Below are 10626 nucleotides of genomic sequence, written 5' to 3'. Positions count from 1 at the left end.
CATTTCTTTCTTCCCTTCTTTATTCATTCTTTTTTTTTTTTTTTTTTAAAGAGAAATATTATGATCAAAGATGGTTGTGAAAGCCTGGAATAATGCTTGAATGAAAGGAAGTGAATATATGAATTAATGTAACAAACACTTATTAAACTCTTACCCATGTAGAACCCTATGCTCTTTAGGAGAACCAGTTTATACCGGACACAGTCCCTGCCTCTATGAAGTTTGCTATCTAACACATAGATAAGAGTTAAGGTAACTATGATAGACAGTATTACATATATTACATCACAGGTTGACAAAGTGCAGTAGAGAATCACATCCTGGCAGTCCTCTTGTTTTTGCAATAATCTACTAAGAGTTTAAATACAACAAAATTTCATTTTAAAACACAAAAAACATTCTTAGCTCACAAGCCATACAAAAGCAGCCATGAGCTACAGTTTGCTGTTCTCATATTAGCGGATTGGAGAACAAAGTATTTTGTCAGTTTTGAGGGAAAGGATCATTATTGCTGGAGGGAGATCAAGGAAGGCTTCTTAGAGAAGAAAGGGTATTTGAGTTGTACTCTACAATATGGATAGGAATTTATCAGTCTGAGAAGAGGAGAGAAGACATTAGTGCTACAGCAAATAATTACAGCAAAAAAAAAATGCAGGAAAGCACAAGGTACATTTTGGGGAGAAAGAGAGAATGGGCCACTTTGACCAGAACATAGAGCATGGAGGAAAGTAATATACAATAAAACTCAGAAGATAGGTAGTGAGGTACCAGATTGATAGTGGTTTAGAATAACTTAGCAAAGGTATCTAACTCTATTTAGTGAGCAATAGAGAGAAATTTAAAAAAAATTAACCAAAGTAGTGATATCACTGTCTAGATTTATGTGTAAACAAAATTAGTCTGCCATGAGGCTGAGGAGAATATCAAGAAAATGAAATGAGTGAAATTTATTAGGAGGACTCATCAAAATCCTTCCCATCTCTGTAATTCAGTGAGAAATCAGATCTTTGAGGAGTGAAAAAGCTGATAAAATATTATCTGAAGCCTTATATCTGTGCTTACTGTCATCGGCTGAATAGTTATTAGCATATCAGTAAGTGCCAGCAGACAGCAGGTGGTAAAGAGGGTAGAAAGCTGTGACTGCAGTCAGAAAGATTCATCTTCATGAGTTCAAATCTGGCCTCAGACACTTACTAGCTGTGTGAGTCTGAACAAGTTGTTTAATCCTCTTCACCTCAATTTTCTCATCTGTAAAATGAGTTGGAGAGGGAAATGGCAAACCAATCCAGCATCTTTGCCAGAAAATGACAAAAGGCTTCATAAAGAGTTGGATACGACTAAAACGACTGATTAAGAAGTCACTATTTGAGGCAGAGAAGGCTGCTGGACATTTTTCTTAAATTCATCTATCAGACTGAATTCCAGATGTTTTCTACCATTTCTTCCTGGAATCCATCCTTAAGCTTGTTGAAAAGTCACAGAACCCTCAGCTTTGGAAGGAGCTTGAGAAGTCACTGAGTCTAAAACTCCTGAGAAGTTCTATTCTTTGCACCACAGTTGTCTCAACTTTTGGGTCCTTTATACTCTTAAATATTATTGAGGACCCTAAAAAGTTTTTGTTATATCTATCCTTATTTATCACATTAGAAATGAAAAGATCTTAGTATTAAAGTTTCCAAGTTGGTTCAGTATCTTGGGCTTTCCTGACATTAATCTAGACAAGAATTTGAATTTCCTAAGAATAGTGAGATGCATTTTTACTATATCTTCATTTCTCTTGAACCTTCTTCTCCCACTTCCATCTTTGTTCAACCTTTTCTTGTTACAAGATCAGATAGTCAATAAATATTTATTAAGTAAATCATACTTGTTAATTATGGAAGGCCTACATTTTATTCTTGTACAGTAGCATATTAGACTATATAACATAAAGGCATGTTATACCACATAACATAAAAAAGCATGTTATATAAAGGTATAATTAGCATCATACTGGTTTTAGCCTTCTGACAGCTGCTAAAAGATTTCACTGGCCAACATTTTCTTAACTGGATAAATTCACAGAAAATATGATAATTTATTTTAAGTTATTTATATAATTGTGGCTATGTAGACTTTTCTATTATAGTTATGTGATAAGCACTTAGTTTTTGAACCGGAAGGGAATTTTTACACCATCTTATAATAGTAACAATAAATGATTATGAAAACTAACATTTATATAGAAGGTTTAACTAAGTGCCTGGCAACAAGTAATACTAGTCAAACAAAATAAACTTACTAAGTAGATGTATACAGTGTCTCATATATCAAACCTGTCAATCTATAATGGAGAATATGTGTTTGTCATTGGTCTTTTGGAATCATCATTAGTTCATTATGTTGCTCATAGTTCTTTCAGCTTTCAACGTTGTCTGTTTCTATAATGTTGTTAAATTGTTTTCCTGGTTCTGTTCATTTCATTATTCATAAGTTTATAAAAGTTCTTATTTTAAGAACTAAATATAAGGATATTTAGATAAGGAACAAGGAGAAGTGACTTTACCTAAAGTCACACTGGTAGTAAGTGACTGAGGAAAGATTTGAACCCTGTTCTATTGACTTCAGGGTTGGTCTCTTTTTCCTCCATTTCACCCAGAAAGAAGTAACCATAATCCATGATTTTGAATATCAGCCTTAAGGTTGGTTCATTTTTACAAAAGTTTATAACATAGATCTAATATATAGTCCATTTTCTGGAGCTTTGTAGTGGAAGAGGTAATGCTTGCTCTAAAATGTGTTTTGATAATAGTTACTAGTAGACATTAGGGAGAAGTAGTGTTCATTTCTTCAGAGTCAATTATACGGGGAAAAGATAAATATTATATGACTACTTCAACACTGAGAGAAAATATGTGAATGAATATGGCATATTTGAGTACAGAGGTTTTGGTGGCATGATTACAGGAACATTTCTTAATAAATTTTAAGCATTTTACATAGCAAGTTCCCACATTTATATTATCTAGAATTCTGTTAATTACTGTTCTGGCCTTTCTTTTCTTTTTCTTCTTCTGAGAGAAATGATCTAGCTCTTTGACTGAGGTATATATTTATTTATTTTATTCTGAACTTAAGAAATAAAACATTAAGAAACAAAAGCAGAATATTGCAGAATAGGACAAAAAAGTAATTGTATATGGAACTGTAAATCCAATTTACCATCTGCTAAATGCCTACTAAATTAAAAATACTATATTAGATCTGGAAATGCAAAGTTGAATAAGACATAGTCCTTCTTCTCAAGGGGCTTATAATCTAATAGTAGGATATGTAGCATGTAAAAAAATTGATGTTTCATAGATCTAACCATAATTAGACTTGAATGTTATAGACCTGATGTTAGATGAACTGAAACATGTACATTGCAAACTAACTGTAAAACTGAGATATAAACAAGTCTCTTCAGTGAATCAGAAAGGAAACTATCTTAAGATGAAGAATAATAGTCCATGGCTACAAATGGCCTCTATAAATAGTGAGTCGAGGAGAGCAGCTTCAATGATGAGATATGTATAAGACTGAATGAAGTAGAAAAGGATACCATAAAAAATCATATGGACCCGGAAGATTGGAAGTGTCAGTCATGGCAGTTGCCAAGATGAAAGAGGCCAGGACTCTGGGAATGAGGCTGTTTGGGCAGATTGGTTGCAAAGAATGTTGGATCAGAGCTGTCTTACTGAGATTTGCCCAGTCAATAGACCTCTAAGTTTCCTTTTACAAGCCTGATGCCTTTTTTTTTCCAGGGCATGAGAAAATATCTTTATTTGCCTTTCTTCGTTTTAAATATTTATTTTGTCTTTATAAACAAAATTAACCATAGTCTGTTCTTAGACTGAGTATACTTACTAGATATAAAGAGACAATTGAAGAAAGGATCATTCCAAGAGAAGAGAATAAAATATCTAAAATTAAGTTGTTTTCAAACAATCTCTTTTTGGGGGTCCTAGAGCTACAAAAAGTAATGAATTACTGATCCTTTGATGCAACTTTCTGGACCTGAGGAAGTATTTTCAGGAAACTCATCTAGGCAACAAATTAATATAGCAAAGAAGGCAATAGAATTGGTTTAACAATCCTGCTCACCAATACCCTACCCTATATAACACAAATACAAATAACCAGAATGTTAGAATATAATAAGTGTAGAGGAAAGAAGGAAACATGCACTTATTAAGTGACTACTAAGTACCAGGCAATATGCTAAGTGCTTTACAAATATCTCCTTTGATTTCTCACAACTGGATATCCTATTGGTATCTTAAAAACTCAAATATCCAAAATGGAATTCATTATCTTTCACCCTCAAAATACCTCCCAAAAAACTTTCCTTTTACTTTTGAGGGAAATTCCATCCTACTAGTTTCTCACATTGTAACCTACGTATTATCCTTAACTCTTCACTATCACTACCATATCAATCCATTGCCAAAACTTGTTGATTTTATCTTTGCAATATGTCTTGAATATAATCCTTTTTTTTTCCTGGGACACTACTACTGTTCTGGTACAGGCCTTTGTTTCCTTAAACCTAGAATATTGAATTACCCTTCTTGGTGAATCCATCTGCCTCAAGTCTCTCTCCACCCTAATTCATCTTCCATTTGGTCACCAAAGTGATTTTCCCAAAGCCCAAGTCTGACCATGCCATCCCTCTATCAATAAACTACAATGACACCTTATCATTTCCAGGATAAAATAAAAAATTTTCTGTTTGGTCTTCAAAACCCTTAAATACTTACTACTCCAACAATAGAAGTATGCAATATTTCATTTTACACCCCAAATCTGTCATGACTTTGTAATGGAAAGAATGTTTTCATCATTGGTTCTCTGAAATTATTAATGGTCATTGTATTGTGTTTTTAAAAGTTTTTGCATCTCCTTACACTTTATATCCATATATATACATATTATACATACATATATACACACATGTATGTGTGTATGTATATATATGTATGTGTATATATATATATGTATGTATGTATGTATGTATGTATGTATATTCCTCCTTGACAGCAAGGACTAACTTTTTTCCTTTCTTTGAATCCTCAGTGTTTAGCACAGTGCCCTTAATGACTATTTACTTATGATCAAGGACTAACAACAAGCCTGTTATAATTATCACCATTTTACAAAAAATGAAAACAAGAAATGCTGAGTTAAGTAACTAGCCCAGGGTCATAGCCAATAAGTATCTGAGGAAGGATTTGTGCTCAGTTCTTCCTTACTTCAGGTCTGGTGCTCTCTCCATTGTGTATTCAACTTTCTTCATGGAAGGGTTAAAAAAGTGAGGCATAAGAAAGTTAAGAAGAAAGGGATCCCTATTAATAGGGGGAAATTTCATGGAAGAGGTGACACCTAGGTTGGTCCTATTTTAACAATAAAATGTCTGTGGATAAAAGAAGATAATTACATATCTCTCTAGTTATAATTAACTACATGTTTATACATTTAATTTGTGAAATCTTTGATCTGGAAAGAAGCTTAGCTTTTAATCTAGTCTTGCTCCATTTTACAGATGGAAAGATATTCAGAGAGTTCCACTAACTTGCCTTCGGTCATTGGGCATGGGGCCATTAGAACTGGAACTCAAATTCACCTCTCTTCACTGACAATGTAGTGTTTTATCTGTTATGCTATGCTGGCAGTTTTTTTTAGTTATATATTTCATATGAATTATGTGCATGTGTGGTCAAATTGTAAGATTACTTTCTTTGTCTAGAAATCTTAGGAAACAACTCTTTATATAGTGGATACTTATTCAAGTCTGATTAGGCCAAAACAGTGACCATAGGGAGATTTCCAGGAGTCATAACCTTGAATGGTCTACTGATTTGCCATAAAGTTACTCTAGTCACTGACAATCTGCTGGAATTCATTTTCTAATGGTTAGCAAACTACCATCCCTCCTCTCATTTCCAGTGATACTGAATCCCCCACTGCCTAAATAAACAAACCACTCCTCCCCACCTCCCACTTTTTTATTCTTTCCTCCTCATCAACCTTGACTCTATCAACCTCAAACTGAAATTCTTCCAAGGTCTTATTCCACTCTGCCCACTCATTACACTATGCCCTCTGGAATATCCATTCCATAATTAACAAACTTCTCCTGTTCACTCCTCTCGTGTTTTTCCTATCTTCTGGTGCTCACAAAGTCCTAGTTAAACACAATAATATTGCTTCTGTAGACTATCCATTCTAATACTGATTTCATTGCTAGGACAGTCCTAAAATGGGTAGAAATAGTCATTGTTCCCCATTACTGTTTCCAAAATCTTTCTCTACTTCCATCATTCAGCAAATCCCCCTGCTCTGGGTTTTATTCTATCAAAATTTAGCATCCAATCTAGATTATGATGACTGCCAAGACAAAGATCTCTTTCTTTTCATAATTATTCCAGCACCCGATTCAGTCTTCCTTTCCACTTTAATTGCTGCTGTCTACACTTATTGTCTCAACTTCCTTTCCTTTTTCTTTTTTTATAAACTCTTTGCAGTCTGGCTTTCAACCTCATCAGCTCAAACGAAATTAAGTTCTTTCAGTTGCCACATCTTATACTTTATAAGGGCCAAGAGAAATACACAGTCATATTAGATTCTTTTTTCAGTCAATAATACCTTTTATAGTGACATTTTTTAATCCTTATACTCTCTGCAATATAGGAGAGTGATACACATTCTCTTTTTTAGGATACTTTCTCCTTTCTGGATTTCTGGTAACACTGATCTGTTTCTCTTCCTATCTATCCAATATTCCTCCCATTCTCTTTTGTCACATCACCACCAAATCATGCCTCCTAACTGTAGGTGTACTGAAGGGATGTTCTGTTAAATATTTAACAAGTTCTCTGAAAAAAATATACATGACACAATTTTAAGTTTAATCTGAACTCTTAATCTTTTTTCTATCACTTTAATAATAAAGTAATAATAATAATAATAATAAATAAAAATAATACAATAAACAAAACAATACATCAAGATTTTGTTTCTAACATACAAATGCTCACACTCAAAACTTACTAGTTCTTGCAAGCTGATACTAGCTAGGTCCAGCACACCTTTGATATATGCCAAGGAACTAGGTCTTCTTTTTTTTTCCCCCTCTCTTTTCTTTTTCACTTAGTATTGTGGAAAATTTATTAACCTCATTAGCTCCCAGCACTTAATAGCTCAAGCAATCAATAACTGCTTATTGATTATTTGGCTGGTTTACTATCAAGCTTATTACCTTTGACAGCAATGATTTTACATGGAAATTAAGACTTGAAATTCCGAGACCTTTTAGGCAAAGTTGTCTTTCTGGGAAATGGTAGAAATAACTTCAGGTATTGTGCTTCTCAGTAATGGTTGATTCTTCATCAGTCAAATCATCTACTGTGAGGACTTTATAATGAAGTAGCAGGGATTTGACCTTAGTACTCATCTCTTGACAGAAATTAGATGGGCTAATATGCAGGATGGTACACACATTTTGGACAGAACCAATATGGAACTTTGTTTTGCCTAACTATGCATATCTTTTACAAGAGTGGAGGAAGGGGTGAGATGAAGAGAAAAAAATTCTTGTTAATTAAAAAATAAATTAAAAAATCCTTAATGACTGTGAAATATGATTATGCAGGACATGATGCTAAAGTAAAATATACCAGAACTTATAAATCTTAGTGAAAGCTGCCTACTATTCAAAGTAGTTATTTTAGGAGGCTATAATTTACAGCTTCAAATACTTTTAGAAACTCCCCATTGGGAATTACCTTCAGAGCCTATGGCACATTTAATTGAATATTCTTAGTAAATGACAAGCTTTTATCTTTTGAGCCTGGAAGAAAGGAAGGAAGGAAACAAGATTATTATTATTACTATTAGGCACTGTATTAAGTGTCTTACCTTCAAGGAGCTTACTTTCAAATTGGGGATGACAAAACACAAAAGGAGCATAAGTGTGTGTGTGTGTGTGTGTGTGTGTGTGTGTGTGTGTGTGTGTGTGTGTGTGTAGACAGTTTTGAAATATAGAGAAGGTCAGAAATAGGTCCAGGAGGGGAATGTAGTCAGGCATGCCTGGGCCCTTCCATAATAGGGAGATTTCAGAAAAAATTCACCAATGGAAGAAAGGGGGTGGGCTTTGCAGAATGGGTCATAGTGACTCAGGAAGCCCCAGGTGCTGAGGGAAGTTCTGAGATGAACCAGCCATAGAAAGGACATGGTTCTGACATCCAGAGAAAGTAAAAAACAGGATCAGAAGATAAATTTTAATATTGTATTGGTTTTTATTTCTGGAGACAGTCAACAGTAATTTGGAACAAAGTCTAGGTATTGAAAGGAGTGATTAAGTTGGTCTGAATACTAGAGTGATGAGAACACATGTATATAGTAATTGCCTCTTGTTTGAACACTGAAGGAAGGAGAAGAAAGAAAGGAGAGAAAAAGAGACAAGAATAGAGGGGAAAGGAGAGGAGGAGAGAAAAGGAGAGAGCATGAAAGAAGTAAAAAAAAAAAGTTAGATGTGGCCTGGAAATTGAGCTTCTACAAAAAAAGTCTTCATAGATAAAGTCTGAATAATATCTCTGCTTGCATTAGGGCTTTGGCAGGAGTCTGCTAATTACATACCAAAGGCAACTGAGCAAGCTAAATAGTTTTTACCTTGAGAAAAAGGAGGGAAAGCTTCAGGAATGGTGTAAAAGGACACTAACCAAAGCTTTGGGGGATAGGGATGGCAGTAGTGATAGGACAATGCCAAAGTGGAGAGTTGCAACAAAAAAGCACTTAGTTATAAAAATTATTCTTGAAAGTTAGGTATTCAGAGTTAAATAAGAGAAATAGAAAAAAAAAATAAAGATTTGGGCATTAATTCTCACAAACACAGGCTGGCCTCATGGCCATCTCCAGTCATCCTGATTTATATCTAGTCACTGGACCCAGATAGCTCTGGAGGGGTAAAATGAGGTAGGTGATTTTGGACAGCTCTCCTTCACTTAATTCTAATTCACTTGCATGACATGACATCACCTTCCTGATATCTTGGTCCTCTTTAAGAAGGAAGGGTAAACAACAACTCTTGAAAGCTTACACCAAGGATCAAGATATCTATTCAAATCCATAGAGCTTGTGAGCTCTCATCCTATATTTCCTTTTAATAGATCAAGCCCCACAGCACAGATCCCTGCTACCAAATGAAGATAAAAATTGCTGAAGAAAAGTTGGGAAATACAGAAAAGGATAATAAGATTGTATCTAAAAAAGGGATATATATATTTTGGAACACAAGCTTAAGCTGTCAGGATGATGAGCTCATGGTCATTCATGAAATACAGTTAATTAGGGTTAGTAACATTATATTCCTGGAGATTTGTTAATCTGATCAAGAGAGTTTAAACTAGAAGTAGAAGGGAAATGAGAAGACAGAGATAATTCAGAAAGTAGCAGGTATGAAATAGGAACATTTAGCATATGGCTGCTTTCTGATCATCTTCATGCCTCACTTCCTGACCAACTCTCCAGCTCCTGCCTTGGAAGAAATGCCGAGAATTCTTCATAAATACTTAGACCCATCTCATTGCCATTCCTTGACCATCTTCACACCATGCCATTGATGGCCGTTCACTAACTCTCACTGAACCAATCCCATTTCTACTTCCAATTCTAGGAATAGCAATCAAATTAACGATACTATTTCTTGAAAGAACATGTAAATCAATTTTCTTATGTTCCCATTTACCATCCTTGTAATTTTTCAATCCAAAACTCCTCTCTCTGGCTGCTACTCTTTATATGAATTGTTTTCCTTTCTCACTGATAGAAACTATCTTTCTTTTTGTATTTGTTTGTTTAGTGCTTAGCACATCTCTCAATACATGTATCAAGATACCTGCTTAGTAAATTCTTATTCATTCATTCGTTGTTTCATTCATTCATAAGAATAATAATTTCAATAACAAGGGTTAACAATTCACATGTTGTGATACAGAAGCCACCTGCCAGTGGTTGCTGGAGGTCTAACTCAGACCTGCAGAATGGATCTCTTCATGTGAGATGATGATGATGATGATGATGATGATGATGATGATGATGATGATGATGATGATGATGGAGGGTGATGGATGATGAGGATGATGGATGATGAGGATGATGGATGATGGATGATGAGGATGATGGATGATGAGGATGATGATACAAAGAGATTGAAAGGCAGTTACTGTTCTCTAACCTCCCTTTTCTTCTCTCTTGCCTCCATTTATTTCATTCCCAGTCCACAAGGAATATCTGTGAAGGCTGCTTTGCAGTGCTTTGCAACGCCTTCAAGTTTATGATTCACAGCTGTGGAGGCTCTTAGAGAATTGATCTGTCCCTTAACACAAGCATGGTTCTTTACAACAACATGCAAGAAAAAGGATAAAAATATAATAGGCTCAGATGTGAATAAATATATACTTCTTTCACTATATACATATACAAAATATGGTTTTTAAAATCAGACTATTAGAGTTGTTAATATAAAGAGGTAAATTTGACCTAGTTGAAATTTGACAAGTTGTCCATACTCATGACTGGAATATTGCTCTGGAATACTTTATTAAA

This window comes from Sminthopsis crassicaudata, chromosome 1 (assembly GCF_048593235.1).
Source record: "Sminthopsis crassicaudata isolate SCR6 chromosome 1, ASM4859323v1, whole genome shotgun sequence".
In the NCBI taxonomy this organism is placed as follows: domain Eukaryota; kingdom Metazoa; phylum Chordata; class Mammalia; order Dasyuromorphia; family Dasyuridae; genus Sminthopsis; species Sminthopsis crassicaudata.
The sequence above is the reverse complement of the archived record's forward strand: the minus strand, read 5'-3'. Positions refer to the sequence as shown.